At 31.0% G+C, this 27,538-nt stretch overlaps 1 protein-coding gene, 1 long non-coding RNA gene and 1 pseudogene across 3 annotated transcripts in view; 2 read left to right on the top strand and 1 right to left on the bottom strand.

Annotated features, from left to right (window-relative positions):
- LOC111036202 overlaps window positions 1–8,969 on the bottom strand; it is a 61,686-nt gene extending 52,717 nt beyond the window's left edge. Inside the window, exons 1-2 of one of the 2 annotated variants that reach the window (XM_022318142.1) lie at window positions 8,745–8,969; window positions 7,938–8,037 (exon numbers count right to left, since the gene is read on the bottom strand). The gene's annotated coding sequence lies outside the window, so the exon portion shown is untranslated. Of the gene's footprint in view, window positions 1–3,509; window positions 3,999–7,937; window positions 8,038–8,744 lie in introns of those variants that run through there. The other variant, XM_022318141.1, reaches the window with a different exon arrangement.
- Window positions 4,074–4,700, top strand: LOC111036203. Its single transcript, XR_002604741.1, has 2 exons — window positions 4,074–4,219; window positions 4,324–4,700. It is a non-coding gene; the product is annotated as an uncharacterized LOC111036203 (long non-coding RNA).
- A 4,611-nt stretch (window positions 8,970–13,580) lies between the features above and the next one.
- Window positions 13,581–15,714, top strand: LOC111036213 (annotated as a pseudogene).
- The last annotated feature ends 11,824 nt before the right edge of the window (window positions 15,715–27,538 follow it).

The raw sequence follows: 27,538 nt of genomic DNA, 5'->3' as shown, positions 1-27,538 counted from the left end.
TATAATAAATAATTACTAGAATATTTTAATGTTTAAACATTTTTCATAGTCACGACATATAATATACAATTTGGAGGACCTTGTAGATAAATATGTTTATAACATAATAACAAATAAACCTATTATATTTAAAAAGTTAGATCATATTATTTACTTTAATCTATTTGTAATAAATCTTAATGTAGTATATTATCTTAATTTTTTCTAAATATAATTATTTGATTAAGAAATAATTACATAATATTTAATTATTTTTATTGTTATTACGTTATTGGACATGGGTATAGTGTAAAACAAAATTGCAATGCATCATGATCTGTACTCTGTAGGTACATGAAATATGAGTAGGTAATATAGCCAGTATAGGTACTTATTTATAGTTTGTTTTGAATTTCAATTACATAACTCTTATTATACGTATTATATGGTAATAAATTAAATTTGAATGAACAAGATTTTTAGTATTGGTATTTTAAATCAGTTGCTTAAAAAGATTTTCATCATTATATTTAGAACTAAAATTAAAACGAAGGAATAAGATACCAAAAAAAAAAGAAAATCTAATCACCTAATTAAACGTTAATTTAATAAGCTAGGTGAATTTATCCATTTTTTCCTTCATTCCTGCTTTGGTATTATTATTTTTTTAGTCTTACTAAATTTTTATTTAAAAAAAATACTATATTACATGGTTTTTAAATAAACTAGCTGAATTACCCGTCGCTGCCGACTGCCGGGTTAGTTACGGTAAAAAAATCAAATAGTTGAATAATTGCACATACAATAAATAAATATAAATGATGTATCATGTTTTAATGTATAGAAAAAATATGAAATGGAAAATAATTTAATTTCTTAAGCTTTATTACATTTATAAATACTATAGATAGGTATAGGTACGAAAGATATATTTTATACACGGGAAAACTGTAAATATTTCTCCCAGAACAAAAAAATGTATAAAGTAATGAATTTCAACGAATATGTGTATTATTATTTATTATTATAGGATTTCTTTATATACTATATTCATTGTATTTTTTTTTTGTTTTTGGGTATTATTTGTATTTTTAACTTTTCAAAAGATCTAACTCTGGACATGGCAACATAAAGTTGACTATGACTAAACACATGTTGGGGTAAATACAATCCTACTTTATCCAATGTTTGACCCTGCGTTTTGTTGATTGTCATAGCAGAAGCTATTCTTCTCGGAAATTGACGCCTGGAAAATGAAAAGGGAAGAGTAGAATCTGACGGAGTCAAATCAATTGTAGGCAATAAAATATGCTGACAAGTTCCTTGACCAGTTATAGATTCCAAGTCTTAAGAATGATCGTACATATTTCGAATAATAAATCTTGTGCCATTCATTAGATTTTAGATTTCATTTAAATTCCTCAAGAGTATTACAATAGTATCTTTCTTTAGTACCAAACTGTGCGGAAGTAAACTACTTAAATGTAAACTATCTAAAAATTCTGTAGGAAACGAAAATCGTCACATTCAATCATTTCAATTAAAACTAAACTTGAACACATAATTGTGCATCCATTAGGAATTTAGTCAGTTTCTTCTTTTATTTTTGAAATGAAAAATGATTATTATCAAAGAAATTTCTTACATGCAATCAAAATTAACCATAACATTAACATCATCCGTTTTAGAAATCGTAATTTTATCGAACTAATGGAAGCATTTGCAGTAACAGGTATACCTATTTAAACTTATCATATATTTTATTGTATCTTTTCTTATTATTTCGGAAGTGTAATATTATATTATTCAACTAATCAACTGTATAGCCCTCAATTATTATACTCTGACGCCTAAATTATAAATTACTATTATAACATTACAATCTATGCATAGTAATGTACATATTATCCAGTAACCTAAAACATCAAACAATATGTAATTAATTATATATTATTATTATTAATTATGTTTAAAGATATTGTGCATGATGCAAATTATGTGTGTTATTATACCTACCTATTCAATATTAATCCAAAATATCCATCTATTGATTTATGTACCTATATAGTATAAGACGTATCCGATATCAATATTTGGTTTGAACGTTTACTTTACTCAATAACCAATATAACCAATAGGTATAACCTAAACCTATCTTCTATGTATACATACATTAATCCAATAGCTTGATAATACATGTGGCCATTATGTATTATTAGTCTATCATAAACTGTGTACTATACTCAAACAAAATGTTATTTTAAGTTTTTAAGCGTAATTTTTGCATACATTTATTGATCTAGTTTTATCATTTTGTCTTAAATCAAATAATATTGAAGGATCGTTTTTCGAAAGTTATGTTACTATTGTTGTCTTATTTTTTGCTATAATTTATAACTCAGCACCATAGGTACTAATTAAAAGTGAGTAACACAACACAAATAGACCAAACAAAATATGGTCTCGTCTCTCTGAATCCAGTCACTATTTTTAAATTGTTGATAATTAGTATAACGAAAATCCGACAATATCATTTAAAACTATTGTAATATTAAATTTTCCACCGGAAGGAAATACTACGTAATACTAACGCACTCTAGTAATGTATTTGTGAGTAAAATTTTCCAACGCACCAAACAACCAAGGTTGAAAACCATATATAAACACACTTGCTGTTTAAGAGATAAAGAAAACAGACCGTCAGTGATGATATCAAATTATCATTTTTACGCAGGTAATCAACAAATAAAAAAAACTATTTTTCTTCTAGATTTTATAAACGACAAATATTTGTAATGTTAGGTAGGTATAATAATGATAAATATAATGTAGTTAACTAAAATATTTTATAATCAATTTTAAATACTTGACTAGTGAGATTCATTAAATATGTCGATAAAAACTCCAAAGTTTACGTAAATACGTGTAGGTACATATACAATATATTTACGTCGATTTGTAGGTAAGCCATGAAGCATATCATGCGTTATTGAAATCAATGCATACATTATTAAAGAGGTAGAAATTGATAACTATGGATTTAATATAAATAAAATGGATAATATGTTGTAAACAATTTTTAATTTTGTTACTTGTATGCATGACCCGATTTAACCTATTGACCTAATAACGAGATGCTAGTATGCAATTGCATTACAATTGTCAATAATATATTGTGATTTTATGGTCTAATTTGTAGGTAAACGAATGTACTTGATAAATACTATAGAAAATTGTATATTTTATGTATGGATTATAATATAGTATACCGCGTACGCGGAAGTTTCAGATTTTGTATACACACGTGAAGGGCGAGATGAAAATACCCACCCGAAGGTCCACAATAACGAATGACCTACTACTACAATACTTATACTACTAATTCTACTGATACATAGTTAGATTATATTTTAATCGCAAAGTTATATCGTCGTCTAAGACGTCTACACTTATGCCTCGGCAGACTCTAAATCTACCAAATCAACAGCTACGGTACTCTAAGTTTTTTGTTAGTAGGTCATTCGACTCACCTTCCATTGACAAAGTTCAGTTCACGAGTGTATGTGTGTGTATATAATAAAATTAATTATGTTAATAGACACGAGGTTCGTAAAATGATCACGTTACTCGGACGGGTCGTTGTCACGTGAATAAAAGTGATAAAAAAAAAAAAATGAAACAATCATACGTTCTCAGCGCAAATGTAATCAATGAATAATAGTGTAAATACGAAAAGAGAGAATTTCGGAAGGATCGCGCAATTTAACGTAAAACGGAAAACTTATCGTACAGAATAACGTACGGCAATAAATCAATTTATTGAATAAAATTATAATATTGCATTGTAATATCCGTTAACTAAAAAAAAATGATCAAAACATAACAATTCCTCAATCCATTTACTCGCGTTTTACTACGATAATCGTAAACGATTTTTACTCCTTCTCTTTGGAGTTGTCTCGGTGTTTTTTTTTTGCGTGTAGCGGTTCATAATTCGAAGCATTCCTGCGCAATGTCCCTAGCCGAGATTTCCCCCCACCAGTCGCCCGACCAAAAAGGGGTTTTGTTAACGCGCACGTGCGGGAGCCTCCCTCGCGCACAGTATGCGTCAGTGTGTGTGCGTGTGCGTATGTGTGTGTAAAACACGATGTATAACATTGTACGAACAAACACGAGAGCAAACGGTGCTCACATGACACCCCCGACGTTCCCGGAGCATTTAATTCACTTGGACGATGGTGTGAGTCAATTAGATCTTAATTTTCTTTTCCGTCCACTCGTATTTTTGTTGTTTTTTTTTTGGTCCGCCCCGCTACGACTCCTCGCCCGGATTCAATTATACAGATAAAGCATGGGTGATACGTTGCAGTTCGTATTCTGTCGCCTGAACATGCGCCTTAACGCCTGCAAGCCGCCGACGACTGTACGGAACACGTCGATATTGACGCTTATATTCACCCCACCGAACTTTTGAGCTGACGGCGAGCGGTATCCTGCAGTGAGGGGGCAGTGCCAGCTGAGTATACCCATATACAGTGTGACCGAACTCAGGGTTGTTGATCGAGTGCGACATTACAAAGATCAGAGGTTCTCAACCAAAAAAAGTCCAGGATTTAAGAAAACCTGAGTCCCACGTAGTAAACGTTTGGAATTTTTTTTACATACAAATTAGTCCAATAACGATTTTTGTTGCTTATTAAAAATGTATACGTTATTTTAAATATTATCTGTATGGTGCTTTTTATTGCCTAAAAACTATCTATATAATTATACGAATATAAACATTTAATAATGCACAATAGTAAAAAAAATACGTATGTAGGTCAGGGACGCCCGGAAGGGGGGGCCAGTGAGAGCCATTGCCCCCACTGAGATTTTTTGTGTCAGTTACAAAATTAGAAGTTTTTTTACATAAAGCTGGTCTTAGGTATTTAGAGACTATGCGACAATCCTTGTATCTAACAAGTCATATAAAAGCAGCCTGTCGTCGACGGAAATAGAAACCTTTTGACAGACTTTATTATTATTACATTTATCGTATTCTGGGTAATGTGTTCAGCTATCATGGGTAGAAATGTGCAATTACTATATTTAATTCATTATCAAACGATTAACGATATATTGTGTTTTCCAAGTCCACGTATTGTTGAGTGTTGACTGTTGTTAGCGTTGTTGCCCTACAATTTACAAATTAACCAATTTTTAAGTTAAAATAATAAAAAAATTCGTTAAGAAGTGCAAATATGGATTCAGTTCCTAAAAAGAAGAAAATGAGGACACTTGACTCATATTTTTAAAAAAAAAAAACAAAAAAAGTAAGCTCTTATATTGGATTATTTATATTTAATTTCTTGCTAATATTTTATTAAAATCACATTCTACCATCATAACAAATTTAATGTTTTTGGGAGTTAAATTAATTACTTTAATACTTAAAGTATGCATTTTTTCAGTTAATACAACTTACAAGATATAAAGTTGTTTTTTGTTTAAATTTTATTATGTTTTTTCTTAGAAATATTGAAATAATAGTGTAATTACTGTAATTTTATATTTACTTAAATTAGTTTTGATTTTTAAAAAATTATAAACGATACTATTACTAAGTATAAGTAGATGAAAGTGTAGCGGTAAATCTTCCCATAAGTATTTAGGTACTTGCAATTTTTTGCCCCCCCCCCCCTGAGCTACATTGCTGCGGGCGCCCCTGATGTAGGTACTAGGTACCTATTATAGTTTAAATACCTACATGAAACATTTGGTGTTGTTTTGAATGGACGAGGACATCAATATCAGACTCCATTATATGTTGGTAACTTGAAGTCTTAAATCATTTTCTACGTTTAATTTATTTCTACGCCTATTTATTTGTACCTATATATCTACTAGCTATAAAATAACTGCTGTGTGGGAATATGTATTTTTTTACAGATATATATGTTGACACGAAACACGAAAGAAATTAGAAGCTGTAATAAAGTTTATCTGGACAACGCCTATATTTATTGTTGACAATAATTTAAAAAATTTTTTATGAACCGAGGTTTTTTTGGTGTACCACCTATAAGTTTTCCGCTTACCACAGGTCGAGAGAAACGCTGATTTAGATTATAAACATTAAACAATATATAGTACAACGTGGGGCGCTACATGCGTTTCCATATTATGTTTGCGTTTATCACACGGCATGCCCATAATATACGATTAACGTAATAATTTCAGCAGTTGTTTACCCCAAACAATCCGTTAATAACCATGATAATCATTTTATGTGTTTATGAGTTTATACTAGCTCTCATATAAAACGAGATATATACACAGAATTTCTATACTTTTGAGTTGCATAGGTTTGTATACTTATAAGTTATAAAGTTCTATATACCTAACACATTGTAACTGTTTAATGTATCTTCGTACCTATATACTGTATGATAATAATAATACTATGACTAGAATGCATATAGGCATATAGCATAAATTATATACTTTTACATAAATCAATATTTGGTTGGCATCCAACCAAAGATAAGATACGCGATAACATGCTATCAGTTAACGTGGCATCGTAAGTTTAAAAGCACAGATATATTCTATTTAGTATTTACTAGATGCCCGACTCCATATGCCACTGCGTATTGGTGTTTGAAGCCAAATAGGTTGGGCAATGTTTACAATCTGTTATCAATATAATTATTATGATAACATATTAATATTATTATTATAAAAAATGTACCTACTACCAAACACTAATGAGTACTTTAAACTATTTGCTCCTACGAGTACTAGTAAGTAGTAGTACTACCATGTGATTTAATAATATAAATTTTAAATTATTATAAATTATAATTTTGTCTGTTATCACTAATATTGATAACATCGGCTTGTAAACAATGCCCAATCTGCATTATGACTGTTGGCTTCAAGTATGGGAATCGAGTCGGGCATCTAGTAATTAGTATATATCCGTGTTTAAAAGTTACCCTTTAATCTTTATATTCCAATGTTTCATGGCTAAAACCACTTTGCACACATTTACCTAAATTATAACTTTTTTGAACATCATTTTACAACTTGTTAGACGAATACCTGTTGAGCGGAGAAATGACTCTCCATGAGAGGGAGTGGTGTATATTACGTTTGTTGGGGCATTATGAGCGATTAGTATATTATTTACTTATTAGTTACCTTATTATTCAGTTTATATTATGTTACCTACATAATGGAAATAAAATAATATTTTTAATCAAGTCAACCTCCCATAAACATTGTTTTTTCAAATATTATTAGGTTACCCTATTTACTATGATAATATAATAATCTGCAGGCAAGACTGTGTAACACGGATAGGTACGTACAAAAATTTAGTGTCAGTATTTTAGGAAACTCTATGTTAGAATTCAATAGTTATTATTATAGCGTTATTATACATTTACCTACTTGTATAAGTTGTACGTCCAAATTTCAGGGATACAACTTTTATACAAACTTTAATGTTGCAATGGTAACTAAATATTGTTTCATTGTGTTGCATTTGCTATTCATCGTAGAGATGTGAATTTTATTCTAAAAACCATGATTATTATAATTTATAAGTTATACAACTTTAGAGTATCATCGTAAATTCACTTAAAGTAACATTTAACTAAAAAATATACCAACAGCATTTAATATAATATTACTATATTTTTTTTTGGTTTATATAACTATATAAGTTTATAATATATAACTTATAAGTTATAAATATATACATTGAAATTAATATTGAGTATGGGCGAATAGTATTAACTTATAAACAATAATGATAAATATGTTTTTGTTTAGGCTCAGTCATGTGCTTATGTATTATTTACTAGGTAATTACATTTTAGTGGATATTAGGTAATAATATTAAAACAATAACAATTAATTTTTGATCATTTTAGACTAAAATTTTAACCTATTAATAGGTGTAAACTTACCTTAGTGATATCTTCAAATCTCAGTGTCTTCCGTTAAAGGGTCATTCCCCGACTTTTTTCTTCTATTTACAGATCTCGAAAACTTTTCAACATTTTATGTCTGTAATTCACATTTTAAAGTCCATATTTTAAATATTCATCACAATCGTACTTTCTGACTTTTGTAATCACCTTTTACCTTTTTATCATAATATTTAAAATGTATTCCGTATTTTAAAATAATTTCCTGATAGTGATACTTGGAATTTTCCGAGAAAAAATTTCAAGAAATAGTTTCACCATTAATTTCTGATTTAAATATTTAAATATTGGGTGCATATTATGATTCATACATTTTTACACCACTCTAGAATACATAAATAAAACAACATGTCATTATGCATACGTTATTATGACACATCCAAATGATATGCAAATTTAACCAACAGTCTGCATTCAACAGGTTGCAAGATAAAACAAAACAATAAAGTACTTTACAATGTAAATAATTGTAAAGTAAAATTAGATGGTCCTAGTGGGATTAAGTTTATTGTCACCGTGACTTCACTACTTTTCTGTAACTTAAATCAAAAATATTTTATTGAGTATACCTGACATTTAAATTTAAAACATCAATGTTAAATAATCATAATTATAAATTAATGTATTCATTACTTATGATATATAAACTAAGGTAGGTTAAATGAATTTAATTAAGTAGTAAAAAAAATTAAACTACAGCTCCATCATTATACTAAACGTAATATGTCCAAATGTTTTAATTAACTGCACAAAATAATTTTAGTGTTTTTATTTAAGTTATATTACCTTGCAATAACGTGCTTTCTCTGCAGTTACTACGAAACTCGCATTGATTGAAAACCTCGAGGAAAAAAATTGATGGACGGCCAATGATCTTCAATCGACCAATAGAATAACAAAGGAGTGTAGAAAAAAGAGATATAATTCAGCATTATACAACGTAACATTTTTTCAATCATTTAAACTATAATTAATAGTACATTTGAACGAAATAATACTAAACAAAGGAGAAAAGGAGAAAACACCCTGCTAGTTTTATTAAAAAAATAAATCAAAACTTATAAATTGGTGTTTGGTATATAATTTTTTTTTAACTGTATATCTTGATATTATATTGAATTTTAATAAAATACTCATTTTTTAAAATAAAAATAAATAAAAGATGAACATTTACAAAATTTAACACAAATATCAAACAGACGTATAAGTGTATAGCCGAGTAAAGTTCCTAAAGTCATTTAAATATCCACACAGGCGCACTAGACTGCACGTGTCCGGAGTTGTGTACGAACTAAACGTGAGTATTAGACACATTTTCTGTACAATACTATAGTCTGGACCAAGCTAGGGTTTCAAAAATACTGCCTATGAGGCCACATTTGGCTTATAAACAAGTTTTATCCAGTCTTCCTAAATACGATTTAAAAAATTTGTTCAATGTGAGTGCGGGTCTCTTCGGCAGAAACAAAAAAAACAATTGTCATCAAAGTAACAATAAAGATTTACACACACGAACAATGAACATTCTTATACGGATAAATTATAATTATATGTATATAACATTACAATTCCGTCGATGCTTACTACACGTCGATGCGAATGTGTGTAAACCTACTATATTTCGTACGATTTTTTCAATAATAATTCTGGTCTCTATTTTGGAGCATAATTTTATTTTCCCTCAATTCAATTTATGAATTATGACTAATTGATAATTACATAATTACGAATTAGAAATGCGTGTGACTAAAAAATGGCAGGTACAATATCGTTCTATATTATGTCAAACGCGTGAACCGGTCATTTTAATGGCAATGGAATCGGTTTGAAAGCCCGAATAGAAAAACACATTTTTAACAGTAGTCCATCGTAACCTAAATTATACCAAACGTAAAATGTGTTTTTACTTTTTAGTGGCTTATTTAACCTAACTTAACAACATACTATGGAATAATACGACGGCGATACGATATAATATTTCGATGATGCCAGAAGGGAAACCAGTAAACGACGGGTGACGGCGGATGTGTATTGCTGGATTACATAAGCGCTTTACACTTGTGTACATGTACGATTTGTTGAGAATATTTCATGAATGCTATTTGCCTAACTTTAAAACATTACTAACATTAATACAGCGATCTAACTAAATGAAAACCGAAAACGCATATACTCGGCCAGTCCGCCTGTTGACGGGTATGAAACGGAATACGGTAATATTCGCAATAAACATAAACGAGACTGTTCTAACAATTAATTACAAATTAAGGAAAATCCAATAGTTTTACCGGGTTACAAAAAACCATGTGTTGATTAAAATATGTATACCGTGAGTCATTCGTATATATTTTTTTTTGTGATCATCCAAGGTTGTTGCCCCAAGTGGTGTTAAACTTTCAAACAAGCCCACCAGTTTGAGATTCTGGAAAGATTTCCAGGCTCCAGGAGTTATTGATCGAGTGGGAAATGACATTTTGAAGTTCAGGGCGACAAAAGGCCGTAGCGGATGTATCTTAATTCAGACTCTGCTGAAAAACGGGAAAATCAGATGATGCTGATTAAAACAACGTTAAATCGTTTATTTTTGATTTTACACTTTTCACACGCAAAAAAAGTATTTATTAAATTAAATTAAATTAAGTTTTACAATTATACAATTAAGTCTGTAGTAATAGTAAAAGTATTTATGGACATTTGATAGACATTTTTTTTAACGTTTCTTCTGTGAAAACGAGTCTAACGTGATGTTTCGTTAAGTATCATTAACGACGAAAGGATGAGCACCGGATGAGCTTTGTGCTTTTTTGATTGATTGACTTAATGATCAATGTAGAGCTTAAACTACGATAGCTGGAGACTTGAAGTTTTCATGGTACCTTCATTAGAGTTATACTCCTATCTTTCAATATTTCACGCTAAGTGAGGTTATACAGCTGAAAACAGATGTTGGTTTATCTGAAGTTAGCAGACTCAACAACTAATGGACTATTTTCAAAAAAAATATACTAATATATATTTTAACTATTTTAAGTTATATCAGTAGATTTCTTGAGCTTGAAGGGTTTTCCTAAACCTTTTTTTAACCCCTTTAGGCAGCTCAAGGGTAGCTCACCCAGGAATTCAATTTATGAAAAAATAATAATTTTTTTAATGATTGTCATTGGTTAATCATTTAAATTTACCATTATATTAGTATTAGCTAAATCTGATTAGTATAATATGATATAAATATTTTTTTACAAATATATATTTTATAAAAAAAAAACAAATTTTTGGCACAGGCAACAAAGTACTTACATAATATTATGGTATCTGATCAATAATCAAATATATATCAGATATTCAGATGTGGCCAAACTGATTGGTGCAATATTACAATCTTGACTCTTGAGCGTTGAGTATTGAAATCTATTTAGTTGCGTGCCTGTCGCGTGTGTGTTATAATTTATAATAATATGAATAAAATATGATAATTTCACTTTTAATGATATGTATCTATTTGTTCTATTTACTTTTTTAATATACTTATTGATGTACAATAATGGTCTATGGTCCATGGTCTATGATAATAGTATCTATAAAGTAGCTACGTTCTAAGACCGAGAAAGCGAATTTATAAAAGCTTTATTAATTATTAGTGTTTTAATTATCTTTATTAGTATAATATTGCCCATTTGCTATTTACAGTAATCGTAAAGTATTTTTAAGTAATTTATTTTACCCCCTACATAAACATGGTGCTGAAGATCATGATAATTTAATAATATCTATTTTAAATAATTATAATTTGTATATTAACAATTAAAGTAGGGGCCTAGGATATGATGACGCTTCGGTAATGATTGGTGGCTACACACGGTTGTTAGAAAAAGAATTTCCGAAATAATTCCAAACACATCATATGTACATTGTGTTGGACATAATTTGAATCTCTTTTTGTTAGATGTGGCCAAGAGTTCATCAAAAATATTAAATTTTTTAAATAATTACTAGGTATACAAATAAAACTAAATACATATAATATACTAAATAAAATTAATCTTTCGATAAACACAATCTCATAGATATTCATCATCAAGAGACTAAGAATAGGTCACACCAGAATAACTCATGGTTACCTACCAAATGTCACGAGATGAGCCCCCCTCACGTAGGACGTGCGGGGTCGAACTCACAATAAAACACATCCTCACGAAATGTTTTGCATACCTCGATGCAAGGAACCGCAACATTTATCCGGCGACTTATATGACAAACTTGGACCAGTCCTGCCATCACCTAACATATTCGTGTTCCTCCAGGTGACAAGATTGAACAAACTCATTTAACCTTCTGAACAACACAACTTTAAAATTGAAACTCTTATTATTTAGTCTAGACATTTGTTATTATTAAACCTTTTATATTATTATGTCACAAAAAAAAAAATGTAGGTATATTACCCAATGGCCAAAATCTCATAGATACGACGAAACCCGATTAAATTAGTCCTTTTTAAATACATATGTGTATATTCTAACGCTATGATAAAATAAAACTGCCCACATAAACCGAATCGGGTGATCCATAATACATGGTTTTATTTAACATCGTTAATATACGTTTGTATTGGGACCAGACATGTTTGCCCACAATAAGCGGATGCCAATATTAACCGGTGGCCACATTAAGCGGAATCCACTGTATACACATACATTCTACATGATGAATTTAATTTAAATTATTTATTACAATTAAAATTATTATTTTTATATTACATACATACAATGACACATTATTATTTTCACTATCATTTATACGTATTGCAATTTATACCTAGATATCTTGTTTTTAATAAATTCAATTGGCAATTAGCGTTATCGTAATCGGTGATAATGTAATTGGTGATAATCCGTGTTTTCACTGAATGACCTAATTGCGTTCTTTATGAAATAAGGATGTTGATAAAACGTTTTAACATATAGATAATAGATATGCTATGGATATAACTTTTTTTTCGCAATCGTGATGAATTTTGAGTTAGGGTTTTTTGGTAATTGAAATATGATTTATTATTATAGCGAGATCGCTGATATAGTTTTTTTTTATCTATTATAGTTTTAAAAACTTATTTATGGTTCGACCTTTGTCCGCACAGCGAAAAAAATATATAGTACGTAGCATGCATCATTTTTTTTCTTATCCTCGAACAGCATATATCACATTTGTCTTTTTGCAGAACGAATGAATTACTTTAGGCTATATAATATACTAGCACTTACCACCACGTTCTCTGCCACTTTAAAAAAAATGGATGCGAGTGTTGCAAAAAAGTTAAAATAAGATTATTGCCAAATTAACGCCTCTATAGCGACTAACGAAATTATCTTCATTAAAGTAGCCTGTTTTATATCCAAATATATTCATAAAACGATACATATATATATATATTTGATACATTCATGTGGGTCACAAAGGATTAACATAATGGTACTTCAAGTTATGGACATAGACAATATATACTTTTTTTTTTTATTGGTCTTGAAATACAACTCGGCATCAAGGGCCATTAGTTAATATAATATTGTAATGCAATTTTATTGATATAGCATCCGAGTTATTATTTTGTCATTCTTCCTATAAATTTGGATTTTATTAAACTCCGAATCTCCAGAGCATAGCTGGATCTTCCCAATAAGTGACGCCAGCGTGTTCAATTGGACGTTTAACTACCGCTGGGACAGTGATATTCCGTATCCTTATTCTTACTTCGTGGAAAATAATTCGGCTTTGCCTTGTGTTGGGTACAGCTCTGGAATGATCGAAACTGTTCTCGATCATTCTATAGTTGCGCCTGTGTCACCGCGACAGCGCACGAATATTCTAGACGCGGCACCCCCCTCCCCTCTGGTGATCTATCCACGACGGTCCCTATATATACAGGCTACCGCGTCTGTCTAGGGGCTAGTCACGGTTTTTATTGCGTTGGTAATTTCCGCGTAATTATTTCGTGATCGTGACATATATTTTACGTTGGTGGTTGCCGCGTAAAGCTTCTATCGGCTGTTGCAGTGGCGCAGTACGCGGTAAGAATTTGTTTTATTGTAATAATAATTTATCAATTGTCTGTTATAATTTTGTATTATTATTTGCTATAGTTTTGTTAAAAATATCCAAATATTGTATTGTAATTTCGTACAATTATATTCTTTGATGTATTATAAGTTACATTGACTTTCTTATAATTTTTCAATACATCATATTATTTCATTATACACATAATACAGTCCACTTATCTTAGTCAAAATATACACTTAAAGCGTGGTTACCCCGAACAACGAATTGCTCGAGACCTCGCTTACACCTTGACTACAAAACAAATTACGCTCTTGGCAAGACTAAGCAAGTAGCGTGGTCTGTCTCGAACTGCAATCCGGACAGCAATCGTAGGGTGTATGCAAACGAACTTTCCAAATTGGTTGACTTCTACGGCAGATGCGGGAATCTCAGTTGTCCCAAGGAGAATGAAGAGGAATGCTTTCAGATGCTGAAAAATGATTATAAATTCTATTTGTCTTTTGAAAATTCTCATTGCGTTTATTATGTAACTGAAAAATGTTTCACTAATGCACTGAGGTGAGTCTAAACGTTCAAAACTAATAAATAACACTAATATTGCCCTAATTATACCTTTGATCACTCTCGCAAAAATCTTGTGCATATAATAAACTTTTGGATTTAACTATAGATTCTCTGTAGTTGGGCTGACTCAGTAAAAAATACATTTATACTCAAAAGATAGCTTAGGTATACAGGGTATATTTTTTTTAATTTTGAGTATTGATTTTTTAAACAAATAGAATATATTATATGTATACTATGTGATACGATTATAAAAGCTCACACACACATTTATTAATAAATAATAATCAAGCAATCTTAATCCAAAATTAGACAAACATTTGCTTCATACTATTGCTATGTAATATAAACACAATGTTTGATATTTATAAGAAAAGTATACAAAATAAAGAAAAATAAAAGTGCTATTAGAAAAAAGAGGAGAAAGTAGGACTGTAAGGGTAAGCACTGTAATATATGTCTTAAATCAATAATAAATAATAATATACCTAGGTAGGTACGTTAAACGTTTCAAGTACCAAACAATCATATTTTTTTTTCATGGACATTTTATGTTCAAATTTGATCAAAATTATATAATTTAACGGAGAATTATAATATTACGTTCACAGGCTCAAATAAGGGGTTCTGTGAGGACTAGTCCCTTAAAATTTCTATAGCCCATCAAAAAACTAGCGACTTCACTACATAACATTAGAATATCCCAGTATAGTGACCCAAGCTTCAGCTTCAGCCCACCCAAATGTCAAATGCTATTTGCGCTTTTGTCATGTTGTATAATTTATACGTATAATAACAAAAAGTATTAACGCGCAGTAACGACGTGTTGGCTATTGCCATGGGCCCAAAACTGAGCGATTATGAATTAATAGCGCCGAACAATTCATTTATACACGTTGACGACTTCAAATCGGCAAAAGAGCTGGCCGACTATTTGTACTTGTTGGACGGCAACCCCCGGATGTACAACGAATACTTCCGGTGGAAGAGCTCGGGCACGATAATCGGGGACACTCGTTTCTACTGCCGGTTGTGCGCGATGCTCCACGACAAGGAACGGGCGCCCAAACACTACAAAAACATCAACGACTAGTGGAGAGACCCGGGCACATGTAAACCATTTCCTAGGACCTAGGTAAACGGGTCAGTATTACGATTTACAATATTGATCAGTTATACAGGGACGATAGACAGTTTATAGAAAAATAAAAAATTGAGTCATCGAAATGGTAGATATTGTTTGCATGTGACATGTGACAGAGCTACGTATAATTGACCATGGGAAAAACACTGGACGGTTAAGTCTAGAACTGCAACGTTTAATGTTTGACCTTGTACCTTATTAATAGTTATTGCAAAGCTTAATTTCACGGGAAATGGAGCCGTTTGAACTGGAATGGCAAATTGGTTGGTATCATTGGTATTCTAGGAACCAAAACCATTTCCCCAGCTCCACAGCTAGTGAGGATTATACACTCAGACAGTTTTTTAAAGATTTTATTTGTAATCTTGAACCGTTGCATAATTTTAGTGGACTCAAGTTACGAAGTAAAATTATAGGAGAACCTACCTTTAGAATTAATTTATTTGTGTGGCGCAGTCCCTGAAGAAGATAAAGAATTAAAAAATTCAGTTGGATAATGTATCGCCTCCTCTGTATCTAAATCAGTGTCAACGGAATAGTACACTTTTGTTGGTGCATTGAATTTTAACAGCATCATATCATTTATTTTATTGACTTGATCGTTATAGTTGGTGACAATATTGTCCTTCATTGAAACCAACTTGACGTTTTAATCGAAATATTATATAAATCTTGGTAAAAATTTTTAATTAGGTCCAGCAAATTAGACATTAAAAAACACACGCACAGCAGTTCCCCCACACCATGTGCATCGACAACGATAATTAATGTGTTATCTGTATACTGAAATAACTCAGTTATTATGTTTCTATAAACAAAACTAAGATTACGCTATATAACCGATATAATAATCGTTGAGTAAAAACTTATAGCTAAGTAAAAAGCGGAAAAACAATGCAAAAAAAAAGAGCCTGATACCGTGGTTTGACTCGAGATACTGGTTGAAATCTTATAAAAGTGCCACTGCGTAAGAGAAATTTGTACACGGGGCGATAATTTTATGCTATTCAAGTATATACGGATGTGTGGCGCAAATAAATTTTTAATTTTATTAATTCAATTAATTTATTGATCGAGTTACACTAATAAATTGTATAATATTAAAACCTTCACTGAATCTAGACCTATTGATTAGTGAAAACTATACTAAAATCTGTTTAGTACTTTTTGAGTTATGTGCGTACATACAAAAAAGGGGTTCTATTTTACATAGTAACAATTTAAAAAATAAATATCAATACAATAAGTGTAAAACATTCTTTTGAAAATATTATTCAATTATATTGGCACAAATTTTAAACTTATTAGTTATTAGTTTTTAATAATAACTATAAATACATGTCATAATATATGAATTATTATTAAGTACATCAATTATGAATACACATTCAAGTTAACTATAGTCTATAATCATGTACAAAATGTTCACAAACTTCCATACAATTGTAGTGAATCAAACCTAATTCACTGAATATTTAAATTTTTTGTGTAGGAACTTTTCATTTTGTGAAGATAAATGCTAATATTATATATGCCTATCACTAAGTTTTTTACGTTTGTAGTTTGTTGACGTATAGAAGCTATAGGCGCTCGCGCATAAATAATTTGTTAAAATGAAGTACATTAAATTTGTCTTGACAAACTGGATAATTTTGTGTATTTGACAAAAGACTAAAATATCATGTCGTCATGTTTAATTAATATACGAAGATCAGGTGCAATGTCAGTTTTGGGCAATCCTGATAAGTGAAATCCTTTTATGAACGGACATCTCAGCTAAGTGCAAATCGGTTCGGAGCAATTCAGATCACTGCATCTCAGTTCGGTCTTCCGGCCGTTTTTCCCGGGCAAATCGAACCTCTCTGGCTGAGCAATCCACCCTAATGCCCTACTATATAGGTACACACTAAATATAAATATATCGAATCGTTCCTATACTCAAGGTACACGGTATACCTTGGCCATCTATATATAAACTGTAATTAACAGCTATACATATAAAAAGAGTAAGGCGCCTACTTAAAAGTCAATGCACTATAATGTATATAATGTATGTATGTCCGTAAACTGTTGATTGTTCGTATATTGAACACAATATTATACTATATAGTGCGATAAAAATTAAACTATTGTAGATTATGAAAAAAATAATCATTATTTCCATGCAAAACATACAACACACATACCACATACGTCATATTTGCGTATCATACCGCAAGTGCCCGCCGAATTGAAATATTCTGTAGATAATGTGTGCATTACGCTGTGAATAATATTATATCATCAACGAATATTACGCTTATACGGTGTAGAATATAATATAATATTGTATGCATATTTGCAGCTGCAAAGCCGTACGTCCAAAGTAAATCATTATTAATATTGTATTGCGCTGTTGCGGACTTTCGCTCGCCTATTATAATAATTATATACCGTTAACATACTAGGCGTACCTACACATATGTCGGACATCGATCTAACCTAACCCAACACAGTACGCCAATCAACTGCAGTGCCGCGATGACCAGGATTTTATATCTGCAGTGGAAGAGAGAGACCGAGCGCTTATTTTTACATGCTCAGCGCCTGTTGAGTGGCTGTACACTGTACAATATACACAATACACATCATCGTTATTACTTATTTTATACGTATGTATACTGTGTACAGGGTGGGCCACTGGAATGGGGAAAAAATAGTGTTGTGTCTATATATTTTTGGCCCTATTCCCGTGACCCATCCTATATATACACACCAAAGTTTATTGCATGCTGTTATACACACGATGGGTAATCGATCAGAGCGAGCTGAGTGCCTTTTTTGTTTTCAAAATTGAGTTTTTAACAACGTACAATTATGTTGCCAAAAATAACAATCTCTATAAGGCTCTATACGAACTTTGTAATTTTACATCAATTAAATAAAAAGGATTCTGAATGTACTGATTTTACAATGCTGTGTGTGTGTGTGTGTGTGTGTGTGTGTGTGTGTGTTATTTTTTGTGTCTGTGTATACGATAAGTAATCGAAAAAATACTTCGATTTTCGACTACAGTATCTTTTCCGGTAGGAAAGTGAATCTATAGTTGGTGCATTTTGGAGGTCAACATTTAAAATTCCCGGTAGTTTTCAAAAGCGTCGGGAAAACCGGAACTTTGTATTAAATTTTTGACCAAGCAAACAAATTTGTATCGACATTTATAGAAAACAAAAACTAAATGAAATCGAGAATGTTAAATTTCTACATAACCTATAATAGCTCAATAAGCGTAAAATATTTTGAAGATATTACCATATGTATAGAAAATGCTAATTTAACATTTTGAGTAAATAATTTCAAGTATCTACCTATTTATTTCTGAGTTACACCAAAAAATATAATTTACATAATTATATGTAATTATATATTATATATAATTTACAATCTATAATTAACATTGTTAATTTATTAAATATTTTAAATTTTCTTTAAAGTATTTAATATTCTATATTCATAGAAAATGTATCACAGGATACCTCGTGAGTTTTATGATTTGATTTACAATTATTTCTTATTTTGTTATACTTCAAAAACAAATAATCGTACTAATGACGCCATGCTGGCTTATAATCTTATAATAATTATTATACGATACAAACAATGATTTAAAAAAAAAAAATTTAATTCAGCATACCGTATTATTAGTTACTACCTACCTAGTATAACTATTATAGAAAAAAAATTAATATTTATATAAATTAATGAATATCCTTAAAAATAGATGCTGACACTGCACCCTCATATTATGTGAAAAAGTGTAGGTAGATACGCAAAAATACATTTTTCAAGATTGATGAGTGTTCGCGTTTAGTCAATTTTGGAATATAATAGTTAGTACTAATATTAACTTTATATTTACCTACTGAGCATTGGCTAAACTATATAATATTCTATGTACAGATAACAGGTTGATACGCTTGAGTTACATAAGATCAACGAAGTGGTAATAGAAATACGGTCATTCACGGTAGGTGTCGTATACTCGTATAATTTTATATAATTTGTAGTCACTCTATAGTCACTGTAATGGAGAGCCTATATTAGGCTCTCTTGTCACCGCGTTAATATGTATATTATGTTATTTGATTTATTGCAATCAATCGTCTCGTCGACCATTTACGAGAACAGAATGTCATATTGCATATAGTACACATTTATTTGTATCTACACCGATCATACCTGCAATACCGGTGTCAAAAATAACGCGCGTTGTTAGAAAACGAATTATGTAAAAAATAGTAATAATATGTAAGTCAAGGTTAAAAAAAAACATAATGATATTTCGGCTGCACGGGCGAAAAAATATTATTCAATTCGCACAAAAGTGTGAGTGCTATAATAGCGTTCGTGTGAAATGTGTGCACGCGAGACGAGTATAGACGACGCATATTACACACATGACACGCGTCTATGTGAGGTTAACACGAGGAATATTTAGGTGAACTACACACCAGCCGCGGAATACCTGCGTACGGTCGTCCTATTACGGCATTACTCGAACCATGGATGTATATAATACGTATTACATTTCGATTTCGTACCTATGTATTATTACGTTCGTTTAACGACAGTGTACCATATACACACCTACATAAGACACGTAAAAGGCAATGTCACACGACATAAAACACAACGACAGTCGTATAGCGGAGATGGACATTTTTCGACGGAGTCGTGTTCTTATGTGCACAAATCAAGTGTTTGAAAGCCGACAGATGCTGTGAAATATATAATAATAATAAGATGCATGCGCAGAGGCGTACCCGGGGAGGCGCTCGAAAAAGTGCCCCCCCCCCCATTGACAACGTTAATGTATAAAATTGTTTCAGCTCTTCGGCAACAAAAACTTTAAACGTAAGACACATACCAACCGTGTATTGATCATACTTTACTCAATTGGTACTCAATTGGCCACTAAATCACATCACATGTTTTTATCTGAGATAATGTGAACGTAATATATTATCAACATCGCATTATTAATAAATGTGATAATAATGTATAGTTAGTTGAAATTTAATATTATTATCAACAGAAACCCAGCAAGATGTTTTTTCCCCACTCCAATGAGGCTCCACTCATCTACACTTTAAAATTTAAATACTTACAACCAATTAACTACTCGTTCAGAATTTGATTTAAAAAATTTAAATACTCTGAAAAGTATTCTGTTTTGGAATATTAAATTAAAAATGCATAATATTATAGTCATATAAAAAAATGGATAATTTGCTTACATTTACCAAATGTCAAAGTAACATTAAATAATAACTATGTACTTTTATATGCTGTATACCTATAATAATAATATAATATAGTAAACAACTAAAATAATTTAAAGCGAAAAAAAATTAGTACTTTTATACCTACCTAATTTGTATTGACTATAATATTATGTTGTCCCCACATTTCTCACCAAATGAAAAAATCCTGGATATACTAGTGTATATTATGAAGTGAGAAATGTAATTCAATAACACTCTTATTTCTAGTTTATGTCACCGTTCACATAAATTATATGCACATTGCACAGGTTTATTCTTCAAAACAGTTTTAACGTTAGACATGTGCACGATTTTTGTTTAAATTATGAAAAATCAAAAGTGGATAAGTTTATTACGACACCTGACTTGGGATGTAGGTATATAATATATATGTTTACTGTTTAGCGATGTTCCGTCTATGCCCATATGATGTACTGTGTTTGACGTTTGTCTGCGCTAATAAAATAAATTTACTGTTACAACTTACAGAGAATCCACAATAACTGATAGGTGCCTAATTCTGTATATTTCAGTTTCACTGAACTCGAATAATAAAAATAAAAAAGTTTGTTTTAGCTGTTTTTTTTTTAGAAATCCGAGACATCTGACATACGAGGAGAGTTACATATTGTAGTATATAATGGTCAAGAAAAATATTGTATGTCTCGTAACTCGATAACTCTGTCTAAAATACGAAACACAAAATATATTTTATGGTTACCACAAGACATTCTAATAAAGAATTGAAGAAATTGTATCTGACCAGAATTGGCGCATTGCACACCTGCTAACCCGTCACAACTCACAATATACATAAACTCAAATTAGTCGGTGTTTGCAGTTTAGCCGGTAACAAGAAGTAAATTGTAACTTTGCGATCTACCATACACAAATTAAATGATATAAAAAATAACCATAGCATAGTAATTTATACATTTATTGTACATTTAGGTACTTATAATAAAAATAATTTTGAAATGCATAATAGTAAAATACAGAGTAATGTTCAAATTGAATTAATTTAAATGATAACTCAATAACTGTATCATTAATCGACTAATTTACTATGATTTATATTTCCATTGTCCACAGTTATTGTTGCCACTTTCCATTTATTTAGACCTACCTATCTTAAACTATTACTGGGTTTTTCAGTTCGAAGTTCAGAGGTGAGTCGTGGCTCGTGAATGTAGTCAATATTTCAATAAACCTGAAAACCTATAACCTGACCTGTACGCGTTGCAAGTTTATCTCGTGGTCTGGTATACACACAATAATACAATACAATATTTAAATAGGTAGTAAATGAATTACAAAAATTATTAGCTGTACCTTCAACGTGTTTTCCTATTCTATTGTTCTCAAAAAATTTTGTTTTCAATTTTTTTTTTTTTTTTAATATAACATTCTATTTTAAGTGGATTCATGCCGTTATTACGACTTATACCATAGTAGTAATAAGTTACAACTATAACAGTAATGTTTCAGGCATAAAAATAGTTCCTGTAATGATTTAATTATGAGCACTATATACCAGCGCGCACCGCCACCGATTTTGTACGCACGGTTGAAAATTATCAACGGTTGGCAAGGAGTTTCTCACTTTCTTCGGAAAAACTGGCCGTTTATTATTATTGTATATAAAGGTAGTACGATATTATCGTTACGACTTACGATCATTACACTGTACGGTGTACGTTATTTTAATAATGTTATGTAAACATTATATATATATATACAGTGTGAGCAGGGGGAACAATTTCCTGTTTTTCTGGGGTAACTGTAAACGGGAAAGCGGAAAAACCTAATTGTTCTTCACCCAGTATAATGTAAATATATAATATATATATGTATATATACACATACATAAACAGATACCTCTCGGACTCGATATTTTTCTTTTCTTTTCGACTTCCTATGTATTATTTTATTCCACCAACCCATTTTTATATGTATACAGATATATTATAATATATCGAGCATGTTTACTATAATTTATAATCTAGACCATCATTAAACCGCAGCGGAGTGTGAGTTTTTCATGATTTCATGCCCGTTCGCTCGTACTCAGGGAGAAAACTATCGATTTCATCTCGACGACAAATAATCGCCACAGAAGGTATACTATTCATAACACAACTTGAATAATATGAAAATAACATGTAAAGCAAGTATATATAATATTGTATGCGATTAAAATTCGCACTATATACACACTACAGGGAGGGTTATAGCGAACACCATCATGACTCATTATAATATGAGTAATATCTTTTAAACTCAAAAGTACTGCACAACGGCGCCCTTTAGCGGGGAAAACAACATGGTGCACTTAACCCAAGTAGAAAAAATAGTATAAACTTATAATTTAATGATCGTTCATCATGAAAGAGTGAACTTGTAGCAAGACAGTTTTATTCTGGATTTTAATATTAATCACATCAACAAAATGAAGTGCGGAATGAAACAAAAAAATGTGCAGTTCTTATTTACTGCTACTAAATAATACGCCTTTGATTATATTTAATTTACTATTTTTTTTTCACTGTACTCATTAAAATGCATTTAGTTAAATATATATATACATACATCAATAAAAAATATTAATCATTAATATCAAACGAATAAGGCTCGCTTACATTTATATCTGGAAATAATATCAAATCTTTATTCAGCATACATTTTGAGAGATTTTGTATTCCCCCCCCCCCCTAAAATTTAACCTATGGGCGTCCATATGCACAAACTGTTGATTTCAAGTTGAAATTCTTTAAAAATAAATAAAAAAATTAGAGGTCTCTGTATAAAAAGTAGAAACAAACCTAAAAGTCACATTTTAAAAATATCTATCGATAAAAGTTCTTTGTATAATATATATGAAACATGCTAAGTGGGGTCCATTATCTTATTGAAGAATAATAAAAACCTAACCGGGGAAAATTTTTTCATGGGGCCAAGAAACCGTTTTTCGTAAGGCAAAAATAATTTTCTGGCACGTCCTAGTACTTAGGTACTCGTAAGAATTTTTTCAATATTTATTGAAATACAATACGTACAAATTAAATGTTTAGGTACACCAAGTACACTAAGTACAAGTGTTACACAAAAATCAAAAAAAAAAACCCAGATTTTAACATCAAAATCGTTTTTTACGTCGCCGTCGCTCGTCGGCATTATGATTTATTTTTACTCTCACTCGTCTATTATAGATATTCCAATTATTAAATTAAAAATCCACAAGCCGTCACTGTAGACGTGACTTGTATTTTTAATTCGAAAAACAAAACTATAGGCTTAATCGAATGCCACGAAAAGCGAGGCGTCCCTAAAACGGCGGGGCCCTGGGCAGCTGCCCCTTCTGCCCTGCCCTTCCGCCGGCGCTGCTTATAAGTATTTCGGTGCCGTAACTATAAATTGATCAATGCGATCGAGTGATCATTTTACATATTATTTTACGCAATAGAAAGTACTACGTAGTATAATACAATAAAATATACATACTAGATACATATATGGCATAAGATTCTGCCAACTCATTGCCACATAATCGTCGGAGGGTTGAGAGTTTTCGATTAAAACGTCTATGCGACTCTATAGGCACCGATATTTCATAATATATATATATATATATACAAATATTATGGATATACGTCGCATAAGCACAATATATATAAGGAGCTCTCGGTATCACGCAGAGTGTAAACGCGAGAGCGTATTTTCATCAATATGATTAGAATGAATAATTATCAACAAATAATCGTACAACAATTGTGGCCATAATATAATATTATACTTTATACTACAAGGTGTCTACAAATATAAACCCGGAGTCGCGTCGTCCATTATACAGCTGGTGTGGCATATATCTCCATTATCCTTATAAACCGATATAATTGTATACGAGTTTCCGGAAGTTCGCGCACACGCATACTTATTTCGTCGATATATTAAAAATATATAGGTATAACCTATGTGCGGCTGTATGTTTGAACGCAATTAGAATTCATACGGCGTTCGAAAGGCAACGAAATTGTTATCTATATATAGGTAGGACAATTAATAATAATTACATGTATTTATGTACATGCGTTTCTATAAGTTGAACCGTGGAGTCGGGGGAGGTGGGTGTGGGCTGAACAAATTTAACGGGAAGAATGTTAAAGGTCCACATAAATATTATATGGTTGTATCTGCAGCTGTATAGGTGTACTCGACTCTTAAATCTGTACTGCATGTAAAACCATGTAGGTAGTCATACCTATGGTTCTACAATTATACTCGAATCGGTGTGATATCTGGCTGCCGAATGACGGTTGTTGATGGTACAGCAGATGCCGATTGTACCTCAAACAATTTAGAGTGAATTCATTCACTTTCCTGAAATCTTTGCATTTAAACTTACTAAAAATGTTAGAAACCATGTTTTTAATCATGCAAAAAATAAAAATGCAAATATGTTATTTTCACGAAAATTTTTATTTCATTTTCGGTTTTTTTGTTTATGCAAAAATTATTTTTTTCTGTGTATTTTCATGTTCTAAAAGTGATGGTTCCAAAAAAACAATATTGAGTTATTTTCACTACGATTATAATTAAATAAAATTGAAATGTAGGTGCCTATGTATTTTAATGTTTTAAAAACAATAATATAAATTATAACCATATTTTTTTATTTTTAATAATTAAACATGTATACATTATAGTCTATTATTATAATAGCATGATTCATCACTATCAAAATCTGATGCAACTGACGCTTGATCGTCTAAACTATAGTCTTGCTCTATAGCACCCAACGGATTATATAGCTTTCCTGTATATTTACAAAAAATCTGACAACGAATTTCAGCTCAGAATTCTACAGCGTTTCAAAAACATGAATTTCGCAAGATATCTCCCTTAAAATGGTTTCTTTCGATAATTGCAATAGAGAACCCTTGGTGTCACGCCACATTACTTCCACATAATTAGTGTGAGCTCCAGTATCCGGATTCTTAAATTGGATTGAATGGCTTACTGTTATGGGTGTTTAATCCCCTATTCTTCTGAACAGTTGTAAATTAAAAAAACTTAAAATAGCGAACTTAACATTGAGAGAGTGACCCCACCCGATATCTATATGCATATAAAATACAATTGTTTTTTACCCCGCGACCTACGACCTACCTACCCAAGGTGGTTTCGCAAAGTATTTATGGTTTTATAATTACTTCCAACGGTCACCAATAATTATGGTTGCACACGGTAAAATCCAAACTTTAATTGCCATAAGAGGAGTTTATTTGTACAACGTTTATGAACTGGAATCAAAAAACAATTTCCTGTATCTCTTTAAACACCACTGGATATCCATTTTCCTTCAACACTGTGTCCACGGTGGTATTTTCGGTGGCTAAACTTAGTTTCATCAATTTCAACTATTTTATTGAATACTCCTAATATAGAAATAATATATTATTATTTACTATCTAAAGTTTCTTAAATGTTGAAAAAAATATAACTATAAATTTGTTATTTTATCAAAATAAAAACTAACCATTTTTTTTATTGCTTATAATCACAGCATCGAAAGTAATTTCAAGGTGGAATGATGTCCAGTCAACAGCGGATGGTTAAGAAGTGTTTATTTGATTTTGATTAACAATAATGTAACATTTTCAAGCCATAAATATGCAAAAGATATTATTTAGTATAGAGATAAATGTGTTCTGTTAAAAAATATATCCATTCTTATGGACCGCGTATAGTAACAATTTTTTTTTTTTTGTTTATCGTGGCTGTTTGTTCGACACCGCCAAGTAAATCCGTCAACAGCCAACACACATCACATCTTCGACATTTTAAATAATTTCCACGGTCACATTCGAGGTACTCACATACTCTCATGTGAGTTGGTTGTCAGATGTTATTAAATTCTACTGTTGTAGTTGTTTTATAACTAATATTAGAGACATCTTACCAGACGTTTTATTTTCAAAAATATCGTAGTCGATAAAATGTAAGATGGACATAATATTTTTATTATTTAACAAAGCTACGACCTTAAACAGTCGCCAGTGTGGGTAAGCCGCGCGCTGTCGTTGGAAATTTGAATTCACAGAACCGTCTATAGTCATATATTTTAACTGCTATAGGTCCACCATCGGCCCAGTTCGTCGCTGTAAATAATTTAAAAATTTCATAATACATAATAATAATTATGTGCTTTTCGTATAATCCCTTAGCCTATTTAACACGCGATGAAAACGATGAAAATGACGAATATTAAAAGAGCCGATTGGATTAAAAAAAATCGTTTTTTCATCTGAAAACCGGTAATCGGCGCCCGCTAGATTAGCGAAGAGTGTCCGCCGGCGGCAATCCTGTGGAAGTCCAATAATAATAATTACAATATTAGACATCCCGAGTGATAGGCCCGGGCATCGGACCTCTAACGGACGTGACTCAACGATTGTTTCTGCAATGAACTATAATTTAATTTCATATGAGAAAATAGCAATAAGTTCGTACCG

Source organism: Myzus persicae, unplaced genomic scaffold (genome assembly GCF_001856785.1).
Source record: "Myzus persicae strain clone G006 unplaced genomic scaffold, MPER_G0061.0, whole genome shotgun sequence".
Classification (NCBI taxonomy): domain Eukaryota; kingdom Metazoa; phylum Arthropoda; class Insecta; order Hemiptera; family Aphididae; genus Myzus; species Myzus persicae.
This window is presented reverse-complemented; position numbering and strand designations above follow the sequence as displayed.